The sequence below is a fragment of the Manis pentadactyla genome, chromosome 16, assembly GCF_030020395.1.
Source record: "Manis pentadactyla isolate mManPen7 chromosome 16, mManPen7.hap1, whole genome shotgun sequence".
Lineage (NCBI taxonomy): Eukaryota > Metazoa > Chordata > Mammalia > Pholidota > Manidae > Manis > Manis pentadactyla.
The window spans coordinates 24040483-24060800 of NC_080034.1; the positions used below are offsets into that span (position 1 = coordinate 24040483).

General features: G+C 35.8%; 1 pseudogene; it reads left to right on the plus strand.

Moving 5' to 3' along the window:
- The first annotated feature begins 10532 nt into the window (after positions 1-10532).
- On the plus strand, positions 10533-11273 carry LOC118927651 (patched domain-containing protein 4-like; annotated as a pseudogene).
- Positions 11274-20318: the final 9045 nt, after the last annotated feature.

Here is a 20318-nt window from a genome sequence, read left to right on the forward strand (position 1 = left end):
GTTTATTTTAATGATATATTTTATTTCTATTATTAAAAATCTCCTCTAACCTCTTACCTCACATATTGCTTAGATAGACCCAAGCTTAGTGAAGAAACTGTCTTGTTTTTAAGACACTTCATCTTTTAGTCAGTACTAGGTGGTCATTCACAGTTCTAAAGGCTACTATATTTTGGAGAAAGGATGACAATTTCACAGTTGAGAGTTTCCATTTACCTCCCTCTATCAGTTTAGGGTGTCCCTATTTTGATGCTTTCTTTGATCTAAAATCACTTGCTTAATATCTAAGTTTTCATATTTTCTTTCAGTACTTACATGTAATTTTGTGAAATATTGACTGTAGAAAAAGCTATGTGCTGTTAACATTACTAAATGGAGTCAGGAAGTCCTGTGTATGGCTGCTGTCTTGTGATGGGGTGCAGAAGAAGAGAAAGAAAGGAAGGTTGTTTGGATACCAATTTGAGAATTAGAGAGGGAGTCATATTTTATAAAAATAAATATCTGAGCAAATTCTATCATCAAGCATTATAAAGAACAATGCGGACTTAATATTAATTCCTTCTGATATCTCAGTTCTTACATTTGAACCACTCTAATGAGCACCTATAACTGACCCATCATATTACAAGCTAACTTGTCTTCCCTATATCCCAACCCCAATTCCTTGCCCTACCTCTAAATAAAATGTGTTGACTTACCCTCAAAACTGGAAAGTGGCATACAAACTTAATTTATAGTTAAATCAGAAGTATATTTTTATGGATTGGTATTGTGATTTACCGTATTCAAGCCAAGATTGTATGTACGGGTCGATACGGACAAGTCATTTCATTTCACTTGCCTTCACTTTCATTATGTTTATAACCTAGAGGTCGGAGTAGAAATCTTCCGAAGTCCCATTCATCTCCAAGACTCCGTTAAGTCTGTGATTCAATAACAGGTGTCTTGCAGATAAGTTCTGAAGGAATTAATGTTTGTGAAATAATTTAAGACTCAAGGATGAAAAGTTTTATGCTAGAATCAGAAGCTAATGTTATTTAATGAAGCATGTCAGAAAAGTCTGCTTCGCCTGGGGATAGCTGCAGTCAGTGGCATGTTGGGCTTTACATATGCCACGGACCTGAGAGAAGAAAAAGATGAGTATCAGAAATGAAGTAGGGGATTAGAGTGGGTGTAATAAATTATTTAATGGGTGTACTAAGTTATTAAAAACCAGAAATCAATAACACATACATGTGAACATTAAAAAATGTTTCCAATTCTCAATGAAGAAAGTACAGATTAAAAAATAAAAAACCTTACTCTAAACAGAATTGTATTATAGGAATAACTTACCTGTTGTGAAAGGAGATCAGAAATTGTTGTCTCTGGGGGCCGGGGGTTGGTTTGACTGGGAAGTAGTATGATAGAGTCTTTGGGGGTAATGGTAACAAATATGTTTCTTCAGAGTTTTATGATTTTTAATACCTACTCAGAATATTTTTTAGAGATTTGAAATAAGAATTTAATTCTTTTATCCCCCAATATTTCATTATGAGAAAACCCAAATTAAGGGACTTCCTTCAAAATACAATTCTGTAATCTTCAAAATTGGCTAAATTTTGAAAGTTAAAGGAAGATTTAAGAATAGTTCCTAATTTAAAAAGATTAAGGAGATGTGACCACTAAACGCAACATGTAGTCTGGAACTGACTCTAAAACCAGAAAAATGACCTTTGTGAGGAAATTGATGACATTTCAGGGAAGTCTATAGATTATATAATGGTATTATATCAACTTGAGTTCCCTGATTTTGATAATTGTCATGTGTTAATGAGAAAGAATGCCCTCTTTTTTTTTTTTTTTTACAAACTGTATAGTGAAGTATTTGGAAGTTGAGGCATTTTGTCTGCCTCTTACAAACATCTCAAATATGTCTCTATCTGTGTATGTTTATCCACATATTTGTATCTATTTATGTGTGTATACGTATGATTACACACATACAGAATGATTAAATGACTATACTAAAATGTTGATATTTGGGAATTAGAGTATAAGGGTATATGGCAATTTTTAGTATTATTTGGGCTAAATTTTTTAATGTCTGATATTATTTAAAAGAAAAATGCTAAATTATGTAGGACAAGAATGGAAATATAATTGGAAATATTAAGGTAGCAGTTATGGAAAACTACTCCTAAAAATTATTCTTCATATTTTAAACATTTTGAAGAAACTGACTTGCTTAAGGAAAGCCATCGGCTTGAAAGAAGATTCAATTCATTTGGAAGTAAGAAATTAAAGATCCAACATGTTGGAGAATATAATACAACATTTATAATAGATTTCTGTTTCTAGATGTTATAAGATACACTGTAAAAGATGCAAGTACTATTTGTTGACTGAGGGGATGTGTCCCCTCCAAAGTCTGTATGTTGAAGCCCTAACCACTAATATAATCGTTTTTTGAGGTGGGGACTTTGGGAGGTAATTAGGTTTAAATGAGATCTTGAGGGTGGGGCCCCCATGATAGAATTAGTGCTCTTATAAGAGGAGGAAGAGAGACCGGAGCAAACTTTATTGTTCTCTGCATATGAGGACATAGGAAGAAAGTGGTCATCTGCAAGCCAGAAAGAAGGTCTTCACCAAGAAGTCACTGTGCACCTGCCTTTTAGATTTCCAGCCCCCAGAACTATGAGAAATCAATGGGTGTAGTTTAAGCCACCCAGTCTATAGTACTTGTTATTGTTTTCCCTAAGCTAGCTAGGACAGTATTATAGCTGCTCAGATATATATCTTCAATTATCCATCTGCCTATATCTGAGCAGCTATAATAGTAAGAAATCTACAAAGGACAAAGGCACAAATAAACCAAGAATTCTAAGAGACAAGCTAGTGTTAAAGCCAGCTTTTACCCTGAGGGTTTTATTCTGATGGATGCCCAGATGTGGAGTACAAGAAATAAAATCTGGTTTCCTCTTTAGGCATTTTCAGTCTAATATCCACCTTGTACTTCTAGTTTTTAAAGAGGAAGATATCAAAGATAGGGACATTGATTTTAGAAGGTTAGTGAAAAAAATATTATCCACAAGTAAGATAGGCTTTTGTAGGATTAAAAGTATATCCTTTTTGTAGGATTAAAAGAGTTTGGATAAAGACAGACTTGGGTTAAGTCCAGGCTTCTCCAACTACTAGATTATGGCCTTAGGTAAGTTTTGCATCCTTCTAGGCATTAGCATAATCATCGATAACAGTAGAATAATACTATATACATTTTAAATTTCCTAGCCTATAATTTAGAAACTTGTTATATATTAGATATCATCACCACCAATGTCATCAAATTCATCATACTTTTTAAAAATTAATAGACTATTTCTTTGAGCAGTTTAGGTTTACAGAGAAATGACAGAAAGTTAAGAGAATCCCCAAGTGCTCACTCTCTTCCACCAGCCAGCCCTCTTCATAGTTTTCCTATTATTAAAATATCACATTGGTGTGGTACATATATTATAAATGATAAACCAATACTGATAGATTATTATTAACTAAAATCCACAGTTTACATCAGGGTTCAATCTTTGTGTTGTACAGCTCTACAGGTTTTGACAAATGCATAATGTGATACAGTCAATATTATAATATCACACAGACTAGTTTCACTGTCCTAAAAATGCCCTGTGTCCACCTATTCATCATTCTCTTCTCCTCTTGCCTTCCATTCCTGGCAACTATTGATCTTTTTACTCTCTATAGGTTTGCCTTATCTAGAATGTCATATAGTTGGAATCATAAAATGTGAAGCCTTTTCAGACTGACATCTTTTACTTAGCAATAGGCAATTAAGTTTCTCCCATATCTTTTCATGGCTTGATAGTATATCACTTTTTATCACTGAATAATATTCCATTGCATGGATATGCCACAGTTTGTTATCCCTCACACTTATTGAAACACACCTGGGTTGCTTCCCATTTGTTTTAACCATGAAGAAAGTTGCTATAAACATTTGTGTTTACCTAAATCCAAAAATCATTTGCTGTAAACATTTGTGTTTACCCAAGTCCAAAAATCATACAACTGAGAAATCATATGGTAAGACCTTGTTTAACTTTGTAATAAACTGCTGACTGTCTTCCAATGTGAATGCATAATTTTCCATTCCCAAACACAATGAATCGGTGTTCTTATTGCTTCCCACCATCACCAGCATTTGGTGGGGTCAGTGATTTGGATTTTAGCCATTCTAGTGCATGTGTAGTGGTATCCCATATTTGTTTTAATTTTTGTTTCCCTACTAACATTATGTGGAGCACCTTTTCATATACTTATTTGCCATCTGCATATCCTATGATTTTTTTTTAATGTAGCTACTGTTTCTACACCACCAACACTACTGGATTACCATGTTATAATTTTGGAAGCACAGAGAACTTCTGGGATGGATAAAGCCAGAAAGAGAAGGGAAGGGCAAAAATGATAGAACTGATGGTATCAGAGAGGCCCAAAGAAGGGGACAAGGTGGGGGAAATCAGCAAACAACAAAAAACAAAAACAAATAATCCCTCTTATTTAAAGCTATTTATGCACCAGGACTGGCTGCCTTCTGAGTCAAGAAATAATGTGATGTGTGTGTGTGCGTGTGTGTGCGTGTGTGTGTGTATGTTAGAAAGAGGATGAAAGAGAGTGCGAGGTGCGCTATCAGTCTAAGTATAGTGATTGTCACTAAAGGAATAAAAAATAAGAGGGGAAAAAATTCCAACTTTTATACTCTTGACCCTACTGCACAACACTGAAATTAGATGCAGATCCTCAGTCTTTTGTTACACAGGAGAACCATACAACCTTCCCTGTCTGCCAAACCACATTTTTCTCCAGATACTGTTACAAAATGGCTCTCCTTCAGGTCTTGGGTTATGTGAAAAATTACGTTAAAAAATCTAACATCTTACCAGTGAAAGTGGTACAATGTTTCACTTGGTGTACATAAGGTGCATATGTGTTAATGTAGCAGTACCATCTCCAGTAATCTATCTGAAGGAATTATTTATAGATTGTGTGGATTTAACTGGAATTAAAGCCATTCAGCATTTTTTTATTACTGCAGAATATAGAAAACAAAATATTTCTGAATGAGGTAATAGAAATTAGAGCATGCCCATATAATGAATTTATAGTAAGTGGCCATTGCACAGGAAGGCGTAAAAGTATGTATCAACATAAAAAATTGTCCAGTACATATTTTTGTGTGAAAAAAACGTATGTGTGTTATAACAAACTGTTATAATGAAGTATTAAAACATTTCATCTGGCTGGTTGGATAAAAATTCATATTTATTTTCCTCTTTTTTGCTTTCATTCACAGCCTGGAAAGTTCAGAGGTTTTAGCATATAGAACTTGGAGTCAGAAGGAAATGTTTTCCAATGTTGATTCCATAACTTACTAGCACTTAAATGATTAGCTTAATATTGCAAAGCCTGGACCTCCTTTTTGTTTCAAGTCTCACATGTTTAATGTGTATATTAAATAGAAAAATGTCTGTGAAGTACTCATTTCAAGCTTTGAACATATAATGTGCCAAGAAATGGTAATCATTTTTTTCATATTAATGTTTATTTGCATTTTTCTAAAATTTTAAGCAAGGAAGAGGTATTAAGTGTACAATTATGAAAAAAGTGGTTGCAAAATAATAATAGATGCAGATCTGGAGCTATTTGAAAAGAAATAATTAAAAAGTATTGGTCTAAACTAGTGCATATAGATAATATTAGCAGCCTGGCGGTGGCTAAACAATGAAATGCCTAAGCGTACCAGAATGTTTATTCTTGGGAGCAAGGATAGCTGTTGCAAATGGGTAAAGGAGGACAATTATTGTTTATTATACCCCCAGGCACTCATTTGATTTTATTTTTAGAAATTGAAAAAGTCCATTAAAAAGAAATTTAATTAAAAAATGATTTAAAGGGCCTTATTATACAACACATCATTTTACTCTAAATTTGAGTACTATAATTACAAAGTTGCAGGTACTCAGTGATAGCTAATTGAATTGTTTCCTTTGTCCAAATACTGAAGGGCACACATTCTGACACAGTTTAAATGGAATGCAATCTGATGGGACCTGCAAGCGTTAATAAATGTACAGTGCTACAAAAAGAAAAAGAAAAAAAGTTGGCAATTGTAAGAAATATATATGGTATTTTATTGTTTTGACTATTTTTTTCTCTTTTTTCATTCCTAAGTCCTAAATCATTTACTAAGTGATAAAGCACTTCCTGTCATGCCTACTTTGAGTCATGAATTATGCTGGTTGAAGATATCTCCCATTGCACATTGGCACTCTTAATGGCATTTATGCCAAAGATCTAAACTGACACAGTTCAGGAAACCTCTCTTGGTAGATGGAGAAAATTTTTCATACAAATCTATGCAAATAACATGCTGGCATATAGCAACTGCCATCACTTTATGCAGACTGACACATTCTGATATAGTGGAAAGAACACTGGTTTGGGCACAAGACAAGTTGGTTATGATTCTTCCCTGGCTGAGGGATCATAGGCAAGTGACTGAAACCTTTCCACCATTTTTTTTTTAATCTATAAAGTTTGGATAATGTCCAATCAGTAAGAGTTTTGGTAGGGATTAATGACATAATGTGTAAGTAGGAGCAAAGTGCCTGGTAAATGCTAACCATTTAACAAATGGGAAATTTAGTCCTGATTTCTGGTCTCAAAACTCTGCTCATAATTGAAAGTCTTTTCAAACAAACCATAAATATTCTTAGAAGTAATTAACAAACTTGTCTATATCTATGTGTAACTTCTTAAATATATAGGCAAGTTTGATTTTAATCTTTCATATGTTTATAAAATATTTGATCAAACTATCAAGTATCAAATATTTGATATATTAATATACACATATATATCTTCATACACACACACAAACACACACACACACACACACACACACACACACACACTTCTTCCCATTGTAGCCATTAAAGTATCTAGCAATTTAGAAGGCAGTCACAAAATAATAAAATGATTAAAACATTTGAGTATTACCTGACATTTATTGTACTAGATTCTTTAAATGCATTAGTACATTTTATTCCTCACAATTGCCTATGAGATAAATATTGTTACTATACAATTGCCTATGAGATAAATACTGTTACTATACCCATTTTAATGCTGAGGAAACTGAGAATTAGAGTAATTGCATAATTAGCCAAGGCCTAACACAGCTCATAAGCATCAGAGTTAGTATTTCAACCTCGTTGTGTTTGCTTGGAGAGTCCTCTACTCAAGGATTAAATCAGAGCTGGAATATTAATAATGCTGCTTTTATTCTTACATATGCAAGTGGAACATTCAAAAATTCCCATGGTTCGCTTTTAGTATACATTCTCATATGTACTCATCATCAAGTCCTGTTTATTTTGCTCTTATATAACTTTTCCACCACTTCAATCTTCTCTTCCTCCACTCTGCTTCCCTGAGCCATCTTTTTCTAAAACAAATTCAATAACCTTATGCTGGCTCTCCCACCTCCAGCTGTGCATCTTACAGACTTTTTTTTTATTGCAGCAAAATCTTTTCTTTCTAAATGTCTCCCTTGGGCTCCTTCACTCTCTCCCTAAGAGCCATTAAATGAAGCCCAACATTTTAATTTAAATTGTTGTAAACTCTCAGAGAATATGGATCACTCCTTCCCATTCCAAGGCCTCCTACACAGTGTGCAAATGACAAATTAAATGTTGGTTGAATATTTGGACAAGAGTACTTTTTCAAGGCCCTTTACTTGTACAACTACACCTTTGTTTGTACATATGTGATCTGTGGACTATCAGTACCAAAAAAAGAATTAAGAGAAAAATCATAAAGATGCCATCAGTAACACTTGTTACAGGAGGGCAGGACAGAATGGGAAATGTTGACTGTCTGTAAGTGGCAGAAAAGGTAAGGAGAGGTGGCCTGGGCAAGAGTCAGACTCCCAGAAATACTCGGAAATCCAGAAAGAAAGGGCACAAGGCAAGCAAGAAAAGAAGTCGCACTAGCCACAAAGGACAACCCTGATATCTAAGCCCATGGCTGTGTTACCCTTAATAGTTGCATTCTCCTTTACCAGAACCAATTTAGCCTAGAATTTCGTTTGCTTCACAGATGTTTTGCTAGGTATTGGGCTAAGAGTCAGTGATACAGTGTGCAGGGCAGACAGTGTATACATGTAGACAATGCAGACACTTCACAGGAACTTGTCACTGCAGGAAGCAGTATGAACAAATATCAACATTAAAGGGTGAGACACACAAAGTGTGATGGGAGAGGGAGGGAGGAAGGGGCATGTCTCTCACTTTGGGAATTCAGGGAAAGAGGTTTGTAGACGGTGAGAACTAATGGGAGACAGTTGTGAGTACTTGAAAAACATTACATTTAATCTTTGAAATATCTGGATTCTTACAGAGGAAATAAATTTAATGATAAGTATACAATGCTATATATATATATATATATATATATATATATATATATATAAGACACATAGAAAAATTTTCACAGACATCTGTTTCTTGAAGCAAGAGGAAGGACAACCAGATTCTTTTTCTTTCTGGAAAATCAAGAACAGTAAATGCACAGTGAATGATAAATGCACATGTATAGCATTTTGTCTTTTTTTCAAATATTGATCATGGGTACTGTAAAACTTTTAGAATAACAATAGTGTTTGGCTTAAACTTGTGGACATGAAAATTAAAGTAGCAAACTAGGAAAACAGAATCTAAAGTCACATTTCACAAGTTTCACATATGATACTGTCCAGGTACTTGATATAATATTTAAACTGAATAATGTACTGCCATCAGATAATTGGCTATAACTTGTAAATAAGTGAGGAGATTAGTATGAAACTTCAAAAAGAGCTAATTAAAAAGTTCAGTTCACTTCTTAGATTTTGCTCTCAACTTATGTTTCCATTCTGTCAAAACACGGACTTGTGAAAGTTTCCAAGGAATGCATGATGCTTCTTTATTTGTGTGTGTAGTAGTATGTGTAAATGTATGTGTGTGTGTGTGTGTGTGTGTATATATATAAATGTATATATATATACATATATACACACATGTGTATTTGTATACATGAATGCATATTATATATGCTATATATTTGCTTTATTTTGAATCTATATATACACCTTTTTCTATATATGTATCACTTCTTCGTTTTAACTTTTAGTATAAGAAATTTTAAATATACAAACAGAATAGTAAAGTGAACCACAGTGTACTTCAAAAGAGTTAAAATTGTTAAAATCTGACTGCAAATGGCCAGAGCATACACTTTAATGCTTTAGAGGTAGTAGTTTTGCAAAGGTTGAGGTAACTGAACTCTCTAGAAGTTTTATTTTTTCTTTCCCAAAAAATAAATGCAGCTCATGTTTCCTATATCAGTCACATGCAGCTGTGAGCCTCTTCTCTACTACCCTCTTTCCTTTGCCTTAGGGAACAACCAGTGTATGTAACCAGAATATAGTCAGTTTGCTGCTGGGTTTCAGCGGGGAACAAAAGCAGCTCAGCCTCTCAGAGGTGGTTGTCTATGGTCTCCAGGGAGTCAAACAGATAACTGTGGAGAGGAAAACCCTTTGAGGTGGCGTGGTGTGCAGCGGAATAATGGTCCAGCTTTCAGAACTTTCTTTTCAGTCCTACGTGTACAAAGAGTAAGTATAAGTACACGGAGTGCACGCGTTTGAACGTTTTCAGTGCAGACAGATGTGCTGGCACAAAGGCGAAGGCTGCTGCTGGCCCCCGTCTCCTCTGGGAAGAACTCAGGGGACCACAGAGCTGCTGCCCAAGGCTGCGGGTTTTGAAAGGGATGTTGCAAAGAGCCCCTGGGCACCGATTTGTTTGAAATGCAGCATGGCCTTCTTTCCTCGGTCTCACCAAGTCAAAACAAAGTTAGTGAGTAGGGAGGTACTTGAAAGCGTACGAAGCTGGCTTGTTAAGCCCGCCTCCCACCAGCTTGTCTGGCTCTAAGGAGCCCCTGATTTATGGGCCGTCAGCATCTTCGCCCCCCTTCCTCCAGCATTCTCTTGCCAAGGGAAGGGATGGGAACAACTAATCCCCCAAACAAATGGCTATGGTTTAAAGAGAGTACTTCTCCTTTTTCACCACCCGCTCCACTCTTAAGTCCTCTGGCGGGACCCGTATTAGCATTTTTACAGAGTCGCAGTTTTACAGAGTCCTAGTTAGGATCCGTCTTGGAGAGGAAATCCACAGAGGCAGTGGGCTTGCAACGGGCCTTCTTCCCCACGGAGGCTGGCGGCTGGGCGTGTGTGGAGCTGCAGCGGGGGAGCCGTACAGAAGAGAAGCGCGGGCTGGGGAGGGCAGAGCGGCGATGGGGGTCGGCGGCCAGCGGGAGCACAGAGGGCCTGGAAGCCGCCGCTTCCAGTGTTCTCCGTTTTGCAGCACCTGCTGCCGCGTTCGAAAAGTGCAAAGAGCACAGGAAGTGTGTCTGGGAAGCAGCTGGCAAGGCCATTGCGTGAGATGAAGGCACTGCAGAAGCAAGTGGGTGTTGTGCACCTAGGGTGCAGCAATGGCAACAGTGAGCTTGGCATTCAGGGGGATAGGTGACGGTGAGGAAGCAGGGGTTCCAGTGGTGCACCTGCTACTGAGCTGGACCTGGTGGAGGATGCTACGACTTGTGCGTGAGCCGGCACCCGGTCTTATTCCTCACCGTGCCCGCAGTCCTGACCATCACCTTCGGCCTCAGCGCGCTCAACCGCTTCCAGCCCGAGGGCGACCTGGAGCGCCTGGTCGCTCCCAGCCACAGCCTGGCCAAGATCGAGCGCAGCCTGGCCGGCAGCCCTTTCCCCCTGGACGAGTCCCAAAGCCAGCTCTATTCCGGAGGAATGGCAGGGTGATCCTCCTCTCTCCACTTGAGGACAGTATTTGGCTCCAGGCTGAGGGGGTCCTACAGACCCAGATCCTTCTAGATCCTGCTAGAAATGAAGCAAGCCACAAGGGCTGTAATTACACTTTTTCTCATAGGCATGGAGAGCAATAAGCATAAGAAATGTGTGCTAGATAATACTATTTCATGCTAAAAAGATCTCAGGCAGGGCTCATGACTATAGCCAAGGTGCAAATGAGGTATCCCAACACTACAGGTAATGAATGTCCTCCAGCACGCTTCTGCCAATTAAAGAGGCAGTGCTTCATTTCTTGCCCCTAAACAAGCAGAGAAAATGCAAAGGTCCCATCCTTAAGACTCAGAAGCTAATTTAATTATTTCATTGGGAGAGGGGGCAGGGACAATATGAGGGAAAAAAAAGGAAAAACTCTGAATAAAACAATATAAAGTATAAAATTGTGTATTTCTTAGGTGCTAATTAGGACTAGAAGGTGAATGGTTATCCTTTAGCTTTGCCAGGGATGGCATTGCCATTATTATTTATCTGCCAGCAGCCTGGCCTGAATTTGATATTTGAATGTCTGTGCCTGTGCACACCTGTGTCAGTAACAAGTTATGTCTGCAGTTGGGATTCCATGAATTTGTGTGAGGAATTCCAACAAACATGCATATTTGTGTTTGCATGCAACAATAACTGGAATTTTCTATATGTAAATGAAAATAGTTATGTGACACTAAATGAATTGGCATGATGGTTGGCAAGCTTTTAGTAATTGACCATATAGCAACTATTTTAGGTTTTGCAGGCCACCTACTATCTTCGTCCTGTATTCTTTTTCATTTTTTTTCTCTTGTGTTTTCGTTTTTCTCTTTATTGTTCTTAACAGTCCCTTAGAAATGAAAAACAAAACAAAACAAAAAACTTAGCTCCCAAGCTAAAGAAAAACATGCCAGGGGGCAAATTTGGACCTGAGACCATAGTTTGCTAACCTCTGATCTAGACACTTGTTCACCATCAGAGGTGTTTATCTTCCCTTTCACAAAACCCCAAATTAAATCAGTGTGTACTATGACAGCTCAATAACCAAGTAAACCTGTAGGAATTATAGCAAAAATAATAGGCGATCATTATTTTACTAATAAATAGATTGTTTAATACATCCTCTCAGTCAAATTTGCATTCTTTGATTCTAGATTGTCAGGACTGAGCTGCTTGCAGGCAAGGCCTATTGACTCCAGGTGACTGAAGGTTCAGGGACAGGTGTAACTTCCACAAGAGTCACTGTACCATTGTGTGCTCTACCCTTTGAATCTTTAGAAAATGCCAAATCTTAAGTCAGAATCAGTTCTAAAAGACAGATCATTTTTGCTAATGGTATGTATGCATTTGCCTTTATGCACATGTTTGCAATGAGTGTCCTAAGGTAATTTAGATACTTAATACAGGCAGACAATGCTATTATTCTTTTTTTTTGTTTTTTTAATTTATAGTTATTTCAGTAAATTGAAAACTCAATTTCTTAATTAATTGGAGAGTAACAGTACACACCCTCCAAATAAAAAATTAAATGAATATTGAATGAACTTGGAAGTTTAGGGAGTTTGGGATTCCTCAGGAAAACTGGTAACCCAATAATTAGCTAGTAATGGCTTTCAGCATTTCAATGATTGGGACTTTCAAAGGTTGCACTTTTCTATGCTTGCTGTTGAGTGAAACTAGACAGATGGTTCTCAGTTTTAAATTTAAGTATTTGCTCATATCACACTTACTGAAAAGAGAGCATTGCAGATAGGTGTGAATGCACAGCCAAAATTTTACATTCTGGAAATTCCATAATAGAACATATTTGCAAAACAATTGCATAAGATTGACATAAATTCTGCTTTCTGTATCTCCTCAAATGCATTGTCTAAATCTCCTCGGGTTTTCACATCCCTCTGAAAATGGCTTGGAAACAGTGGAACCTATCTCAAAGTTCTTTACCCACTGCTTCATATGGACACAGCATATCACACACCTTGGAGGGGACCTCTGCAAGTCCATACAGGGCTAAAGGACCTCTCTAAAAGCAAATGGAATAATCTTGATTTGGTTAAGAGATTTTAGATGAGACTTTTTAAGTGATCTAAGAGTTTAGTGTGTAAATGTGTCTCCAATTCATTTTCAAACCCCTTTTACTTTACTCTCCAAGACACACCTTGCCCTAATACCTCACAAGTTAATTCACTGGGGTCCATAAGGAGTGTTTTGGCTGACTGCTGCTGATGTTGGTTAAGTAATGAGAGATTGTGGAAATAGGCAGAAAAGGAAATAGTGTACATTGTGGGCAGGATCAGACAATTTTTGGTCATGAGAGAATTAGCCATTTGTGTTAGGAGATAATCTGAAGCTAAACTCTAATTCACAGAGTTATAGATGAGAAACTTAAATCAGAAAATGTTCTTCTAAATATATTTAAGGTACTGTGTAGACCGCAGCACAGAACTTTCCAGAAATTTTGGTATGTCTGGCTATTTTGACAAATAGAAGCACAGTAGTGGTTTTGTACGGACTATCAAACTAAGTGTGAAACTTTTGGGATAAACTGATTTAAACGAAACAGTAGTTGGTTTAGAGTAATGCCATAGAGCAAAGGAAGAATGCAGCATGCATATGATTAAAAACAATGAGGGAAAGAGGTAAACATATGAATGTTCTACATTTAAGCAGTGTGAAGAACACAACTGAACCCCAGAAACTGTCTTTCTAAAAATTTTTGAAGTCAAATTTATAGATTTAAAAACCAAGGCTCGCAGTCCTCTACTATTACCTGGAAATATGCCATAAAGCATTGGGTGGGCACATAGTAGATACTGACACTGCTTTCTGCACCAGTTTAAAATGTCCTCTCTTGTCCCAAAAAGTCTATAAAATAATTCCAATCAATACTATTGGACCTAGAGTTCCATCTTCAAATATGTCTGTTGAATTAATCTAATGTGTACAGATTGTACTTTTTAAAGCACTGCATATCATTTAGGAACCAGTTCCTCCTAAGTAAAATGGAACATGGGTCTAAAACATTAATTAGAAAACAATCTAGAGTAAAAATAATTTTTTTGCTTGATTCATAAAGCCAAAATAATTACAGATAATATTGTCAGCTTACAAAAAGGAAAGTAAATCATCATAACATGACTCCTTCCCTTTGATGAGTATAAAAGGATGACAATTTTCATAGATTTCCCACATTCCAATAACAGACTGGACATCAATCTGACTTTATATATATATGTGTGTAATTTTTCAGCGCCAGAAGTTCTGTAATTTATAATACAAGAGATATAAACTATTATAATTTTATGCAAAAATATATCTCAGAGGAGAAAATAAGTTACATAAAACTAAAATGGAATATATCCTTTTATTATTTAATTATTAAAATTATTAATATTTGACTAGGTTATTTTAAGTTATTGATAGCATTCTGTTCATCTCATTTAATTCAAATATTCCTTCACATAATAGTGAGCTAACTACATTTATGTTAATTTTAGGTTATTTATTAATTATTGAAAGATAAAAAGAGGTAAAGTATGATCATAGTAATACCTGTAATGCTTTTCTGTGTGAATTTTCACATCAATTTCTGAATGAAATGAAGTTTCTCAAAAAAATAGTGTTTGAAAAAAATCTGTAATTGAAGGTAAATCTAAAACTAAAAATGTGATGAGAGGAAATGCTGCTAAGTGTCAGGAACAAATTTGAAGAGCTGTGACTGCATCCCTCCCAGTTATGGATCTTAAACTTGACTTCTCTTACTTTGACTTCTCTCATCTTTACATTTTTCCACTACATGTTTTTTTTCCTTCTTCAGAGAGATAACTACCCACGAGTAGAGATAAACAGAAAAGATTTATTTTCCTTCAATTTGTGTTTGGTTCAGTAACTGGGGCTACTTCAAATGAATGATTTCCATTTTTATTAAAAATTAATAATGATTCCATCTTTATTTTGTAGGAGCTCTCGATTACCTTTTGTGTGGGGGCTATTTCACCAGTGTAGGTAGGCCTTCTCATTCTATCATGATAATACTTAATTCTGTATGTTTTTATTTTGGCTTTTACATCTTCAAATGTGCCCATATTTCTTCAATATTACAAAAACCATTAATACTATTCACTGATAAAGTTTTTCTTTCCTTAAGAGCTCATAGTAGAGTAGTAGAGTGTTCCCCTCTTCCTTAGTTCTACACAGCTCTATGATAGCAGAGCTTTAGCAATGAAACATAACCAGAAGCAATATTATGTTTGAATGGAAGCAATAAATTGCCAGGGCTCTTCTCCTTAGTGCTCTCCTCTCTTGCCAGAACAGTTATGGAAACTTCATAGGATGTGCAGCACTGACCCATGACATACAGGTCCGCTGCCTGGCAATTACCCCTAGTGCAACTTGCATGAACGAGAAACCAACCTTTGTTGCTCCTATTGCAAACCACTGACATATGGGTATTGGCTAGCATTCGCTCAACTCCACATGATCAATCACTGTACAATTTTCTTCCATAATCTCATTCAGTCCATGCTCCTGCATATACATTTTCAACTCTTGGAATACTGATTTGTCTTTTCAGCACCACCAACACTATGAGACAAGGCCCAAATATTGCTAAGCAAGAAAACTGAGATCTGACTCCCAAACCTCAGGGTTTCTACCAGCTCTAGGTGATGAAGTATCAAACTCTTCTTCCAAAAATAGTCCTCTAAGAATAATTGTAGTCACCCTATTTGCCTCATCATGATGTTATAAGGAAGAAAATAATTTTATGTGGAGGTTTTCTTTGAAAGTTATATCTAAGTGGAAAATATTGTCACTAGTATTATTATTGATCATTCGTTGCGCAAAAAATAATACTAATAAATGGCCTATTTTTATTTAATGTTCATTGACCTCTTTAATGCTCCTCATGTTATTTTTTATGTCATGGAGCGCCTTGGGTGCTAATGACATTAGCGTGGATTTACACCAAGTATTTGAGTCATATATATGATATGATTCATTTTCCTTTTGTCTGTGCTTTGAATTGCCTTTCATCTGTATTTGGGAATTTTTGTACAGAACACACTTTCTCCAACTATTCCATGTGAATCTGAATTTTCTTTAGAGTTTAAGGCATGCATTAGACTATATTATGAATAACAACATAAAAGACTGGGTAATATATTGATGGATATAATTTAAGTGATTTTCCCCAAAAATGTGTTTCCAAAAATAAAAATCATCTTTTAAGATTTATATTACTCTGAACAGTGCTTTAATTGGCATCCAAACAGATGCTCAGTAAGATTAAATTTCTCATCTGAATCTATAAATTGCATTCAAACTATAAATAAAAGCTGTTTTTGATACTGATATGCAGCATAACACTTCACAAAAGCACAGTAACATTTTATTCTTGAAGTAAGACTTTCCTCAGAGTAAAAGAAAAATGTATTTGTAGTAACTTTTAAAATTGTATGTAGAGAGCCTATAATAGCTACCAGTGAGATTATAGAAAACCTGTATTGACACTATTGCTCTGCTATGATATACACAGAAAATCCTTAACATATGTTTTTCAGTAGGCTATGTTAATCTACTGTCATTATCCTATATTAAAGGAAACTCATTTCTTTGCAAGACAAGAAATCTAAAATCCTATTTTGTGTTTTCCTTTGTGGAATTGATAGAAACAATCTTATTCATGTCTTGGTAAAGACTCTTGCATAGTGTGAGTACCAGGGAAAGAATTTCAACTTCTATGTGCAAAAAGATAAAGGGCCTACTTAGATCAGAACTTAGGGTGTGAGCTTAAATTGTTCACATTTTAGGGAGACCTTAGAGGTCATATCTGTTCAAGGATACCTCGTAAGTTGGAGTCATTCCAGTCTATTTTTGCTTAGGATCTAGAGTCTGACCTGAAAGAGAACAAAATGGATGATTTTATGGTAAGCCCATAACTACAGTGACACTGTAGCAAGACCAAAAACTTACATGTATTGATTCCAGTCTTTGCTCTTGTTCTGGACCATACTGGATCTAAGTTTCTCAACCATAAGCATTTTTTCTCTGGATGACAGAGGGAGAGAAATTACATTTGGCCATTTTGGAAGAATGTGCTCCATTTGTTGACTATATCCATCAGGTCATTCTCACTGCATAATGTTGACCACAATAGCCATCTTCAGATAATTACTAATAAATACTCTGAAAATAATCATGTGTTTTTCAGTCATTGAGCAATAAATAGAGTTCAGCAACTAGTATGGTGCAGACAATGTGCTAGGGATACAGAAGAGGGAAGACAAACCGAGATCTCACCCTCAAAGTGTTTCTGTACATACACAAAGAGTGTATAGAAGAAAAAAATTATAAATCACAGAATCCCAGATCCAGAAAGATTTATAAAGAAATATTACATTATGTTATGAGAAAGAGAATGCTGTAAGATGGTTTTAGCTAGGGTTGTCTGTCTTCTGCTTGAAGTTATCTACCTACCCCCAAACCCCTATTACAAATAGCAAATGTAAAGACCTTAAAAAACATATTCAATAGACAAGTGGAAACCAGTGGGACCAAAGCAAAGTACACAGAGGACAGTAGGAGATAATAAGATCAAGAAGGCAGGAGGTGAGGTAGTGAGGTAGGCAGGGTTCAGATTATGTGGTTCCTGCTGGCCCTAGGATTATATTAGAAATATATTGTCAGCGTGCCCAAGCATTGTAAGCAAGGATCACTGTGCTCTGTTTGACAGATTTTAAATATTACTTTATTATGTGGAGACTGAATTGTAAGAGACAAGTATGGAAATGGAACTGTGTTTGAAGAACTGTGTGTGGCTCGAACTATGGTTTGAGCAGAGGAGATGGTGAGAAGAGATAAGATTTGAAGTATGTTTTGAAGGACTTATTGGTGGATTGTATATGGCTGCAACATAAAAGACAAAAGTGATGTCTAGATTCACCCTGAATTATCACATAGATGGTGTACTATTTACTCATAAGAGGGAGGCTTTTGGGGATCACTGTTGCTTTGGCCAGGTTGTTAGACATACTTCCTAAAAATTTAAGAGGAGATACTGAGGCATGGGGCATATGGATCTGGAGGTCAGAAGACAATCCAAGCATGGGAATGAGAAAGTGGACATTATCTCTCTATCAGTAGAATGAGATCATACCAAGTAGGGAGAAAATGTAGACTAGAAAAAAGCAACTATAACAAAAAGTAGGGCACAGATCTAGAAAGGAGAGTTTAGCATTATTTATCACTGACAAAGGGCTTCCAGTGACACAAGGCATTTGACTTTTAGCTAGGATCAAAGTTTTAAGTTACAGCCTTAAATATCTACATAGAATCTTATTAGGACTTTCTTCATCCTTGTAATCCTGTCTTATAATTTCCCGACTCCGTCTCCACTGAAGTCACACATTAGCTGCTTCTTGCTTCTCTGGGTTTCCTTTGGGACACCTACAGCTTGTTTCTATTTTTAAATAGAAGAAACTTAGAGAGGATATGACAATGTTGCTTACCTTCCTTGAGCACTTTTCTGTCTGCTAGACCAAATATTGTTTTGAGGGTATGTCCAATAAACTCTGCACCATTGTAACATTATTTGCATAATACGGGGAAAACAAACAAATGAATCATAGTATAGGATGAACCACAGGCATTTTAAAGATAAAAGACTGATTTCTATCCGATTGAAGTCCTCAGCCTTGCTAGCAGAGCCAAACTACCTTGATAGGACCTATCATACAAGGAGATCCAAATTAGAAGCCTGACAGGAAAAGAAGGAAAACACAAACAAAAAAAGGAATGGGTCCTTGAGTCAGATTTTCCATTCTTACCATTTTCTATTCATACATAACCCTCCATTTAAAAAGTATACATAAGTTAAAGCTAGGAACCCTAGAAGAAAAGAAGAACTTTTCTTTCTTTATTCAGTACTGGCCTGCATAAAACTGAAAACTTTTTTACCACAAAGTATAAGATAATAATCACAAAAAAATGGACAAAGTATAGGAACCAACAACTGACATTAGAGATATGGCCTTAAAAATATGTGAAAATGTTCTTAATATCACTAATAGTCAATTAATGCCAGGTAGAATAGCAAAATTGTATTGTTACTGCTTATGTTAAGATTCAGTTTGGTAACAGAAAAATACAGAACCAATAGAAATTTAAGAAAATTAAAATTTTGTTTTCTTTGCTCCGTAAAGACCAGTGTTATGCAGTTGGAGCACCTGAAGCTTTAATAAATTCCAGCTCACCATACTTATATTCCCAGGGAATAACTCTCCTTCTCAACATCCAGGGGAGCATCTGCATTCCAGGCAATAGGATAGTTGAAAGATGAATAGGGTCATATATCCCAGAATTAACGATTTCTATATCTTCCACAGATTTTCTGTGCTAACATCTATTGGCCAGAATTTGGTCAGATGGCTGCACCTAGTTTCACAGTGAGATGAGAAATATAGTATTTATCTGGATTTCCATTCACTTCACTAAAATTAGATTACTGTTAAAGAAGGGGATAAAAAATAGAGGAAACCTCTGTTAACAATGATTAATTTTGCTTTCTATTCATGATGTGGTAAATAATCGTTTCCATTTTTTGATGGAAAGGAAATTAGTATAACTTTTATAAAGACCAAATGCAGTAGCTAACAAAAAAATGATAGCTAAATATATACTTTCCCCAACAATTCCAAATTTTAATGTTTTTCTGAAGAAAAAAATAGGTTTCTTGGGCAATGTTGTTGGTATAGCTGAAAATATGAAACAACTTAAATGCTTAGCAATAAATAGAAGTCTGGCTAATAACCTATTATACTTCTTATAAAACCTAATTCTTTACTAAACATAAACATGTATCATAAACATTACTGATGTATGTAACATATTAAGTGAAAATGTAAACTTTGTAGACCATTACATAGTATAATACTTTTATTAAAATTATGTATGGAAATAAAATATTCTTTGTACAATTTATGTCTTGTTTGTTGTGTCAGTTAAGGTATATAATATATTTGGTATGAACATTAAATTAGTTAATATATGTAGTATTTTTGTAATGATGCCTGGCACCTAGTAAATGCTATGTAACTGTTAGCTCATATTATTACTTTATCCCACATTACTTCAATTCTGTGGCATCCTTTCTGTCTTAAAGTTCTAAAGGGCAAATAGTTATTTTGGAATTAAAGATAAATCAGCAATGCAGGCTTAGAATATTTCACATGGAAAGTGGTGGTATACATTTCTTGTAGAAATAATACAGTAAATCATTTATTTTAGTCAGGAAAAGGGGTAAAATTGCCTCAGCTTTTAATGCTTTGCTGTGTAAACAGAATTGCAGTCATTCCCTGTGGATGCTGAAGGCCACAAAACT